Source organism: Mastigoproctus giganteus, chromosome 2 (assembly GCF_048544385.1).
Source record: "Mastigoproctus giganteus isolate SK-2022 chromosome 2, ASM4854438v1, whole genome shotgun sequence".
Taxonomy (NCBI): Eukaryota; Metazoa; Arthropoda; class Arachnida; order Uropygi; family Thelyphonidae; genus Mastigoproctus; species Mastigoproctus giganteus.
In genome coordinates this window covers 168,100,175-168,112,477 of record NC_143576.1, presented here as the reverse complement: position 1 = coordinate 168,112,477, position 12,303 = coordinate 168,100,175, and the positions used below count along the sequence as shown (strand labels likewise).

The 12,303-nt window shown below is 38.3% G+C and overlaps 1 protein-coding gene across 3 annotated transcripts in view; it reads right to left on the bottom strand.

Annotated features, from left to right (window-relative positions):
• The window catches only part of Dpit47 (DNA polymerase interacting tpr containing protein of 47kD), a 231,963-nt gene that overhangs the window by 38,107 nt on the left and 181,553 nt on the right, over positions 1–12,303 (bottom strand). The gene's annotated exons all lie outside the window — the stretch shown is intronic.

The window sequence follows — 12,303 nt, the reverse complement described above, 5'->3', positions numbered from 1 at the left end:
TAGTTGGTATAAAATCCTGGTAGCTTCTACTACTACTACTTCACTGAATGCTTCTCATTTAGAATTTGCTGTTGGTAACAAAATCAGTTGGCTCCTCTTAATAGAATTCAAAAACTGTCTGAGACTGTTGTTGTTTTGGTTTTTAGCAGCATTAGCAACTAAGGCCATATTGCTCCGGGATATGCGGTGGTCATTCCCTGACCTTTCCGCATCCTCCGTATTTGGTGGTGATGGGCTCGAACCCCGGTCTAATCAAGAAGCGTATGCTACACACTGCTGCTCCTTCCCACCTGGCTACAGAGATGCCTTGTCTGAGACTATTGTAAGACAAGAGCAAAATCCCTTCCTATGGTCTTGAAAGTAGTTACATAATTAAGTAAAGCCCACACCAATACACAGTGATAAATGCCACCTAGTAGTTCTTTATCTGCATATTTTTAATGCAACAAAGTTCACTGGTGATAATCGATCAAAATTATTGTTTTCTCTTGATGCCTCTATAACATTTTTCGTCCATGTTTGCATGTGAGGAATTTTTGATGTGAAACATCCTTGGGGGGGGGGACCTACAAAAATTTCAATGGAACATAAGATTGGTCCCGAATAATGGGTCATCTGTGGCTTCTGCCAGAGGTGCTTCCCATGCTACCAACACTAGTTTGTGCTGAGCACTTACCAGTAGCATGGAGCACGTGATGCATTTTTTTGTGACTGGTACGATACCTCGAGTTCTAGTGAACCAATTTACAAAATTCAAACACCATTCGTTTGAATTTCATTGAACTGCATTATAAAAACACCATAAAACAAAAAAAAACCGTATGTGTAGTACCTTTTACACATAAAAGATGTTTTATTTTATGTGAAAAAAAACTTGGCTTTTATTATTATTATTAGCCATATGGTGCAAGGAAGCCAAGGGCTTATGCTGAACCAGTCAAAAAAATTTCTGGGTTACCCTGAGAGAGAGAGAGAGAGAGAGAGAGAGAGAGAGAGAGAGAGAGAGAGAGAGAGTCAGAAATAGAAGGAAATTACTAAGAAAGGGAAGAATGATGATATCCAGTTCAGAACCTGGGGTGTGCCAAGCCCATACTCACCAGATGTGAACTGCTGGCTTGGAAGAGGTTAGCAAAATCCAAGCCAATAGCCTAATCACTCATTTCGATGTAGTCATTTTTTAAATAGTATGATGTCACAATCCTGAAGTTATTGCTGCAGGTTTGCAACAATACAAGTATTTTGTCATATTAGCATAGGCATATGATGCAAGAAACCAAGCTTATGCAGCATCAACCAAAAAAAAAAAAAACAAAAAACTTCCACTTCACCCCTCCGTTCATTAGAAATATCTGTCCAGCTGAGCCTTAAATTTATTTTGGCTATCAACTTCCACAACAAGGGATGGAAGTCTGTTCCACCATAAACCTGCTGGCTAAAGGCAAATTTTTGCACATCTATCCTATTTTCTTTCCTCAATTTGAATTTATGCCCTCTCAGGTGATTATTCTGAGCAAGAGGATTGATTTGGTAGTTGTTGGCGCATCGGCTTCTGTGGCCATATTGCACCTCCCAAGGTTTTTGCAGTACTTTGATCCAAGCCCGAGGCGGGAATCGAACCCGCGACCTTTGGGTTGCCGGGCAGGTACTTTACCCACTCGGCTAGCCGTTCCAGCAGCTCTACATGCTTCTTGAAATGAGGCCTCCAGGACCTGTGTACAGTGCTCAAGGTGTGGCCTGACCATTGCCTTATACAAGGGAATAATCACCTCCTTATCCCTGCTAGAAAAATTCCTCTATATCATTGACAAGACACCATGAGCTACTTTTGCACCCGTCTGCACTGCTTAGAGAACTTCATATCTGCCTGCACAATTACCCCCAGGTCCTTGTCATTCTCTACCACTGTCAGTGTAGTACTGGGGTACAGTGTAGCACTGTCAGTGTAATACATTGCTCTGGGGTTGCTGTTTCCCATATGTAGTACTTTACATTTGTCAATGTTAAACTTCATTTGCCACCTGTCAGCCCATCTGCTCAACCTTTCCAGATCCTGTTGCAGCAGCATAGCGTCAGTAGTGTCCTTATGAACCCTGCCAACCTTTGTATCAAACTTGGACATTAAGCTTGATATACCATCATCAATATTATTTATAAATACAGAAAACAATAATGGACCCAACACTGAACCCTGAGGGACTCCACTAATAACATTAGTCCATCGATTACCACTCTGTCTTCTCCCCCTCAACCACCCCTTTATCCATAGCAGCAATTTTCCTCCAATGCCACACTACTCCAATTTGTGCAGGAGCCTCATGTACAACAGTATCAAAAGCCTTTCTAAGATCCAAGTATATAATATCAAAGTTATTCCCTGCATCCAGTTCTTTTGTGACTGCATCATAGTATCCAATCAAGTTGGTCAGGCAAGACTTCCCCTTAACAAAACCATGCTGTGTCCGAGCTATAACTGAAGTCTTGTCTAGATGATCCTGCAGTGCTTCTTTAACCAGTGACTCCATTAATTTATTTTCCTGAAACAGAAGTTAAACTCACAGATCTATAATTACTTGTGTCAGCCTTTGATCCTCCTTTGTGGATTGGGGTCACATTTGCACATCTCCTGTCTATAGGTACCTCCCCTGATTCCAAGGAAGCTCTCATAATTATGGCTATGGGTTTGCTTACTTCCTTTGCTACCTCCTTTAATATAACTGGATAGATCCCATCCACCCCAGTTGCCTTTCTTGTGTTTATCTTCAACAATTTCTCCTCCACTTTACTCTCAGTTATTACAAGATTATCTAGCTTACTGCCAGAGTTGAATACACCTCTGGCATTCCCCTTCCTGAATAACTCCTCATGTGTGAATGTAGATGCAAAATACTCGTTTAGTTTGTTAGCTACCTGAGCAGGATCCTCAACTGTTGAACCATCAATATCCAGTGGACCAATCTGATTCATCCCTTTCCTTCTAGAGTTTACATAGGTAAAGAACTCTTTTCTGTTTTTCTTTGCATCCTTTGCCAAGGTTTTCTCATAATCTGCCTTTGCCTGCCTAATCTCCTTTGTGACTTTGTTACAGACCAGCTTATATCTATCATAGGCTTCCATGTCTAATTTATATGTATCCCATGCATTTTTCTTCTCTGCCATATGTCTCATTAGTTCATCTGACATCCATTTAGGCCTAAACCTTGAACAATATTTCTTAGTTGGTATGTAAACCTAGTAGCTTCCAAGATAAGTTCTTTGAATGCTTCCCATTTTGAATTTGCTGTTGGTAACATCATCAGTTGGTCCCACTGTATACAATTTAAATACTGTCTCAGATCATCGCACCTTTAAGAAAGCAATAACCCTTCCCTTTACCTCTGATGGTAATTACCTCTTTGAGTAAATCCCACTTCAGCACACTGTGATCACTGCCACCTAGTGGTTCCTTTATCTGCAGATTCTTAATGCATGAAGAATCACTACTGATAATCAAATCAAGAGTATTACTCCCTCTAGTTGCCTCCCAAACATGCTGATGTAGAAAACAATCATCCAATAAATCCACAAAAGCCTTGCTAGTGTGTGAGTGACCAACCCACAAATTCCAGTCAATATCTGGGAAATTAAAATCCCCCATTATAAGACTCTCTGATTTACTGGCCCACTCTACTTCCCTGTACAGTTTCTTCTTATACTCATCAGAGTCATTAGGCCTATAGCACACTCCTACTCTCAATTTTGATCTCCCAATGCTTATGTCACACCAAACTGACTCGACACTGCACTGCACTGCCCAGCAATGTCAATTGACTTCACTTTGTTGGATTTTATGTGTTTCTTAACTAATAGCATAACCCCTCCTCCCTTCCTATCCTGTCTATCCTTTCTGTAGACGTTGCACTTCCCACATTGACAAATGCAAGGTATTTCATGTGGGGTGCAGTAATCCTGGATTAACATACCAAGCGCGTGGTATCATACTCAAGGCAATGTAGAATGAAAACAATCTTGGAGTAACTGTGCAGTAAGATATGAAGTTCTATGAGCTGTACATAGAGGGTGCCAGGGCAGCTTATGGGTTTTTGTCAATGATGTAGATGAATTTTGAAACAATGGATAAGGAAGTAATTATCCCATTGTATAAGGCAATGGGCCACATCTTGCACACTGATCTGAAAGTTTGATTTGCAGAAAGATATGTATCTGTTGGAACAGGTGCAGAGAAAGGCAAAAGATTGGCGAGAGGAACAAAAGAGTACTCTTACCAAAAAAAGGCTTAAGTTCTGCAGTTGTTGTTTGGTTTTTTTTTTTAGGAGCATTAGCAACTAAGGCCATATTGCTCCGGGATATGCGGTGGTCATTTCCTGACCTTTCCGCATCCTCCGTATTTGGTGGTGACGGGCTCGAACCCCGGTCTAATCAAGAAGCATGTGCTGCGCACTGCTGCTCCTTCCCACCTGGCTACGGAGGCGCAAGTTCTGCAGACTAGACACCTATGAAGAGATCTGATTGCAGTGTTAAAGGCTCTGAATGGATTGAGTAAGCTCAATGCAAATGGAATCTTTTCTCTTGCTCAGACTATACACACGAGGGAGCATAAATTCAAATTGAGGAAGGATGGTTGCAGAATAGATGTAGATCTTCCAGCAGGCACCTTGTAATCCTCAACAAGGGCCGTACTTATGAGCAGGCATATTAGGCGATAGCCTTGGGCCTCACCATAGAAGAGTACCTTGCATGTAATCTCAAATTTTTAAAGTGATTTCTTTTTTTCAATGCCCTGATATAAACTAGGGCACACTCGTACCTATTATGCAAACAGAGACAGGTGAAATTTACCGAAAGTGTGGATGACTCATTTCTGTGAAAAAACAGATTAATTTCCAGAATAAAGGAAAAGCACTCTCTCCTAATTCTCTAATAGGGTGCAACAGTAGAACACAGGTTGACCACAGCGTATTATCCGTGTCAGGAATATGCCTTAATCTTTTCCACTGGCTATGAACACAAGAAAGCTGTTGACCCGCACAATTTCTTGGTACAGTATGTGGGAGTTGGTTGTAAACGTGTTACGGACACCACTAAATTGTGGAATGTCCCTTCAGCTCTTAATTCGTGCATTCTACAGCAGCAGCAGCTCTATTGCCTAAAGGTCAGAGGTGCGAACAATGCACGACACAGAGTATAGTTCAGCACTGTTCTTTATATTTCGCAGTATTATAATGTTTGTGTTTAAACAGATCGATAAAGATAATTGTTTTTAAAACAAGCACACCACCACACTGAGAAAAATTCTACCCCCATGAGCATTGCAGTCTCCCCTGGACTGAAATAGCTGAAAAGCTCTCCTCATGAACTGCCTCCAATTGTGTCTGTGGAGAACTGCAGACACTTTTAATTAAATCCTAACTTTTCTAATTTAAAATTTTTTCTCGATGTTTTTCTCTACTCATTCAGTAAAACCCCAGATCTCTACTCTTATCATCATTAGTATCACTTTGATTATTGGAGGCTTGAAGTGGTGAAACCCACGTTTAGTCTCTAGATCAAAGTTTCCGACATCCCTGCCCCCTCCCCATACTTCTCCTTCAACCCATGCAAGGTACCAAGTACTATAGGTTTTGATACCTTTCGTGTTTGGGGGTTTCATAAAAAAAAAAAAAAAATGTGTGCAACAATATCACCCTTTGTGCTCTTAAAAGATGATAGCGGCTCTATAATTTATCAAGTTTTGCCCAGTCAAACATACTCTGGTCCTATTCCATTTATCCTTTTTACAGGGATTTCTTATATCCTTGACAATAGAGTTACTGAAACAGCTACCTTCTATGGGCCCAATGTACTATTTTGTGTTGCTTAAGTGTAATCTCAAGCATTGTGCAGGTGTCTGAGTGCTAAGGGTCCCTCTTTTTAATTTCCACGAGGGCATTCATCCTGTTTCTAAAGTCCTTATATAAGCCCACTATGATAATTTGGCATTTAAGTTCCTCACACTGTCTACAGCTAAAGCTCACAACCCCCCCCCCCCCCACAACCTGTATCGTCAGGTAGAATTCTGCAAAAAGGCTACAAATAGCAATGAATGTAGTTAGGATTTACAAAAGAACGACCATCGAAGGTTCTATTGAGTCAAAGAATTCCTGTTACTTTTAGCCTTCTGTTTTGCTGCTCTTGTTTGAGCAAGATTTTAAAATTTAAAATTTAAAAACACCATAAACACCAAGAGATAAGAATAGAATAATGTCATACTATTTCCAGTGACAGCAGTAGTTCTTATTACACTATTACATTTAAAGGAATTAAGTATTTATAAAAGTATTTTAAAAGTTATTTATAACATCATTAGCATTATTTTCGAAATAACACTGACATTCTAAATGATTAACTAAACACACAGATAGGCTAACCTATATGATTAGGACCTTTGAATTCTTTATTTGCTACAAACATTGCATTTACACAAAAATCGCACATATATTAAGTCTATGAACAAAATTTACAAAGACTTTTTTTTTTTTTTTTTTTTCAAAGTGGGATTTTCCAAATTGGGAATTTTCAGTATCCGAATTCAGTAGTCTTGATCAGGTACCAATTGTAATAATAATAGTATTCACCATTATTGCAAGGGAGCCACAGACTTTTGCTGTACTGCCAAAAAACAACAACCTACCAGTAGATAAGAAAATACAAATTATATACTTCCCTCCTCACACAGGTAACTATCCAGTTGACCTTTGAATTTACCTAATGTATAGGTTTGTGCTATAGCATCATGTTTATACATAGCCAACTACTAAGTAGTTAGAAAGTTGGCATCATTTAAGTATATCTCATATCTCTCAGGGTAATTCAGAGATTTTTTTTTTGGCTGGTGCAGCATAAGCTTTGGGCTTCCTTGCACCATATGGCTAATAATAATAATAATAATAAAAATATTGTGAATGCCTTACAACGAGTTGCCATGGTATTGCACTACCTCGAATAAATAACGCTTCTCTAATAGAGAAGACTACTGTTACTTATTCTTGGTGGATACCACTACACAGATGGCATGAAGGCATTCACAATATGAGATCACAATACATCATTTAAGTATACATCATTTATTCACAATACATCATTTAAGTAGTGCTGCTACTTAAATGATGTCAATTTTGTAACTACTTAGTAGTTGGCTATGTGTAAACATGATGCTATAGCCCTAAAGAAATTATGTAATTTTCAATTACTGTACAATATGAGAGATGCATTAGGCATCTCTCATATTGTAGAGTTATATTTTGCAACTGAGTTGTCAGCATTGCAACATCAGGGTACCTGCCCACCCACCCACCAATGAAGAGCCATTAAGCTCTGAAATGGTGCAGTCTGGGTGGTGGTATCTGCCAAGAATAAGTAACAGTAGTCTTCTCTATCAGAGAAGCATTACTTATTCAAGGTAGTGCAATACCATGGCAACTCGTGAAGGCATTCACAATATGAGATATACTTAAATGATGTCAATTTTTAACTACTTAGTAGTTGGCTACATATAAATATGACGCTATCGCACAAACCTGTACATTAGTTAACTTCTTCGTAATCTGAGGCTATTGTCCTAAACAAATTATGCCTTTGAATTTATTTAAACTGTCAGCTTCAACTACCTGTGAGGGCAACTTGTTCCAGCAATCAATGACTTGCAGGCTAAAAGAAAACTTCCTACAATATAATCTAAACCTCAACCCCTGTAATTTAAATTTATGCCTCCTAGTTCTGGAAATATTTATAAGTGCAAATTCCATCTTTATTCATTTTACTAATCTCTCTCAGAGCTTTATAAACCTCAATCAGGTAACCTTTGAGGTGCCTGGTTGCCAAGCTCTGTAGCCCACATAATTGGAGTCTTTCCTCGTATGGTTGTCCTTTTGCTGATCTGATATTTATATATGCAAGTAACATCATTTGAGTTGATTGTATTTGGACCCTTTCAAGAAGCTCAATGATTTTTTTCAGATCCATACTTGAACACATAATGTTCGATAAAACATCACTAAAACACCATGGGCTTTCCTGGCTGTCTGTTTATACCGTTCAGAAAACTTCGTATCTGCCCACACTGTAACTCCACTATTTTTAATTCAATCCCACCAAGTGTATAATTTATTAGTGGGGTGCTATTCCCCAATTATAAGACCTTGCATTAAAACATAGCTGCCACTTCTCTGCCTATTCTTTGAAGCCTGTTCAAGTGATCGTGACAGAGTGCTGCTACCAATCTTTATGTCCTCTGCACATTTTAACATCATGCCTTCTATCCCTTTGTTGATGTCATTTATGAATGAGACACAACAGTGGCCGAAGAACCGATCTTTGAGGGACCCCACTCCTGATGTTACCCCATTCTGACAGTCAAGGAGCAGAAAACAAATGTGCATCACTGAAAAAACACTAAGATTTTGGATGAAATGATTCAAAAATACTGGACAATAATCACATATGAAATGATGCCAGCACTGGTGTTTGAAGAGAAGTGTATTAACCATGTTAGACACATTACATCATTAGAAAATATGCTGCAAATGGATACATACCCAAGCTACTAATAGACAAACAAATGAAATTCTTAAGGAAGGAGATCTGCCAAGACCCGTTGTGCAATAACTTACAAGGAGATTTTTTTAAAGGCCTGATAACAGGTGATGAGACCTGGAACTTGCATTATGATCCATATTCTAAATGCCACTATTATTTCCAGTTAAGGGGGAAAACCTCAAATTGTGAGATCATATCAAAAATTTATGATGACAATGTTTTAAGACAGAGAGGACCATATTTTGGTTGAATTTTCACAGAAAATTCAGATTATAAATAAGAAACAATTTTAGCAAACACTGGATAAGCATAATAGGGCTATGAGAGAGAGAGAGAGAGAGAGAGAGAGAGAGAGAGAGAGAGAGAGAGAGAGAGAGAGTGGAAGGATCTACAGGCTTCCCTTTTTTCCTCCCCCTATAACTCTGTTATTCACCCTGCAGCCTTGACATGGCTCTGGCTGATTTTTTTTTCTATTTTGACATATAAAGAGATATCTTAATGGAAAGCACTTTTTGATGGTCAAGGAGCTGAAAAAGACAGTGACAGACTGGCTGGAAATGAGAAGCAAAACAAATTTTGTTTTTTGATTCAACTGTGGTGGAAAAAATGTTAGTTAAAGCTAGTGACAGGCTAACTCCAACAACCTTTTACCACAGGGCATACATGAGTTGAAAATAACAATTGAAAAATTAATAATAAACACAGTGGATATATAGAAAATTTATGACAATGCTTTCATTTACATTTCATTTTTCTTTTTGAATTGTTTTACTTTTTTTACAAGTGACCGTGAAACTATTCTGATTTGTTGGTTGGACATACCAGTGCACATGTATACAATCAAGTGCAGCACATTGCTGCACTTGATTGTATGCAGTGGCTGTGCATTTTGGAATTTCATTACAGGTTAGTTTTTGGAATAATTTTAAGTTTTTTTTTTAAACTTAATATAATAAACTGTAGTTAGCAAATAGTTTGAATCCATATAGTCATGTAGGTTAGTTTATTTTTGTATTTAGTTATGTATTCAAAAAGCTTAATAGTCAGGTAGCCCTTGTTATCAATATTTTGGTGGGAATTCTTAACTTTCATTTGGTAGCTTAAATTTAACTTCTCTATGGTTAAAGTTTTGTCAAGTTTCATTTCTGTAATATTTTGTTAATTTAACAAAATATTACAGAAATTTGATTTAATTCTGTAATATATTGTAAATTTAAATTTTTGTAATCTTTCTCAAGTTCAGATTTTACCTAAATAATGGTTGCTATGAGATCCGCTTACAATGCAAAGTTCAAGGATAATGTGACCCAGACAGAAATGTCTGTAGGTATTTCTGGTGAAAGTAATGAGTTTGTCATTTGTATTGCCTGTGGCAGGTATCCTAAAGTAGGTCTAGCGGACAAGCCTAGCCCAACTGACAATTCTTTTCTTTGCACTCGATGTAAAAAGTATACCGATTTCAAATTATAACTTGGTGTGTTATGAGAAGAATTTGAGTCACTGAAGAAATGAGTGCTTACCCTAGAAACAAATTTAACTTGGAATTCATCAGGGACTCAAGATTTTCATGACCTGTCAAATGATGAACCCCCAATTTGGGTCCCAACCATCCTCTGGTTGAAGATGATGTAGTTTTATTGGGAGACTATTATCAGGGAAACGGGTAACATTTTTTGTAATAAAGAAAGGTGGAAAAGGACCAAGGTGCGTTTGCCTGGGACAACAATTGATGATGTTACCAATAGATTGTCGGATTTTACAGGGGGTAAAGAGAGCATTATTATTCACGTGGGGACTAACGATATCAAACAAACAAACACAACCTGACCATTTGTTGAATAAATATATGACCATGCTGAAAAAATGGTGTGAGTTAGGTCTGAATGTGTATGTGCTTGAAGTTCTATCCAGACATGACAGGAGGGATTATATGCTGAAAGCCTTGTGAATTAACTCAAGACTTGGAATTTGCAAGGTTCTAGGGGTGGAAATTTTTTTATCAGTGTGGCCCGCACTTGTAGGCAGAAGGAATCTATTTTGTAGAGGTGGTATTCCTTTGAAAACAAAGGCGGTGCAAGGATTTTTGCCAGTATCACAGAAGATGCCTTAAAGGTTCAGGGAAACTGCTAGGTGGGGGGGGGGGAGGATATTATAGATCTGCATTTATCTGACGATAGGGATCAAAGTAATGCTTACACTCACCTCAAGAATTCTTGTTTGTTGCCACAACACCCAATGCTGGGAAGATGTTCTGGGAGTAGCAATGTTTCAAATGAGTGGGATGTGAAGGATAGGGAAACAAGCCTAAATAACTTTAAGGGGTGTCAGGGTAGTAAACTATAGAAGAATACTTAGTCTTAACTGTATCTACAGCAATGTCAGGGCTGTCGTCAAAAAAATTGCTGAATTTGAACTCCTGATTAGGACATCTAATGCTGACATAATAGGGCTAACAAAAATAGGGTGCCACCCAGAAATTGGGGATGACGAGTTCCACTATGGTATGTATAATGTTTGGCCAATTATTTTAATGTTGATCTGCTTATACACAGAACACCGAATGAGATGCTACACATATCACTAAGGTGTGGGCAGCATAAAATTATCACAGAGTTATTGAATTCTTGATTTGTGTAATATAGAAGTGGGAAATCCAAACACGATTAAAGATTAAAATACACAATAACCATTTTACAATCCTTTACTTCTTTAAACTGACTTAATTATTTTCCCTGGAACAGAGGTCAAGCTTCCAGAACCTAAACATTTGCGTGTCTCCAATCTTTAGGGACATCTCCTGAATTCAGGGAAGCTGTCATAATTATGGTTAAAGGTTTGCTCATCTATTTTGCTGCATCTTTTAATATAATTGGTAGATTATATCAGCCTCAGGCACCATATTTACATTTAGCATTAACAATTTCTCTTCCATCTTCTTAATTATCAAAAAAAATCATTCTCTCTCACTTATAACTTGGTATACTTCTGGTATTTCCATCCCTATAAATGTTTTCATGCATGAATGTATATGAAAAATATACATTCAGTTTGTCTGCAACTTGACAGGTTCATCAATAGTTATGGCATTTATATCTATTGGGCCAATGAGGTTCATGCTTTCCTTCAAGTACACTGTATTAAAATAAACAAAGAATTCTTTGCTACTTTTCTTTTCATTCCTAGCCAAAGATGTCTTGTAATTTGCCTCAGCTTGTCTAACCCCCTTAGTGATTTGACTACAGACTTGTTTGTACTTACTGTAGTTCCTGTGACCCCGATAACTTATAATCATTCATGCATATTTCTTCTATGCCACTAGTTTCATCAGTTCATGATATCTATTTAGGTCTAAATCTTGAATGAACCGTAGCCGAGTGGGCAGGAGCGGGAGTGCAGCAGCACACGCTCTTTGAGTAGACCGGGGTTCAAGCCCCTGACTGCTGAATATGGTCGATCTGCCAACCCGCACTGGACCAGCGTGGCAGATTATGGTTCATTTCCCTCAACATGAATTGTTGAGGAGGCTTCCATCCTGCAGTGGGTTGATAAAGGCTGCACTTTACTTTTTTTTACTTGAATGGAATCTCTTAGTCGGTATAAAAAGCATGGCAACTTCTATGATTACTTCCCTGAATGCTTTCCATTTAGAATTTGGAGCTGGTAACATCATCAGTTGGTCCCAGTGAAAAGAATTTAAAAACTGTTTGGGACCAAACTGTAGCCAGCTTTACA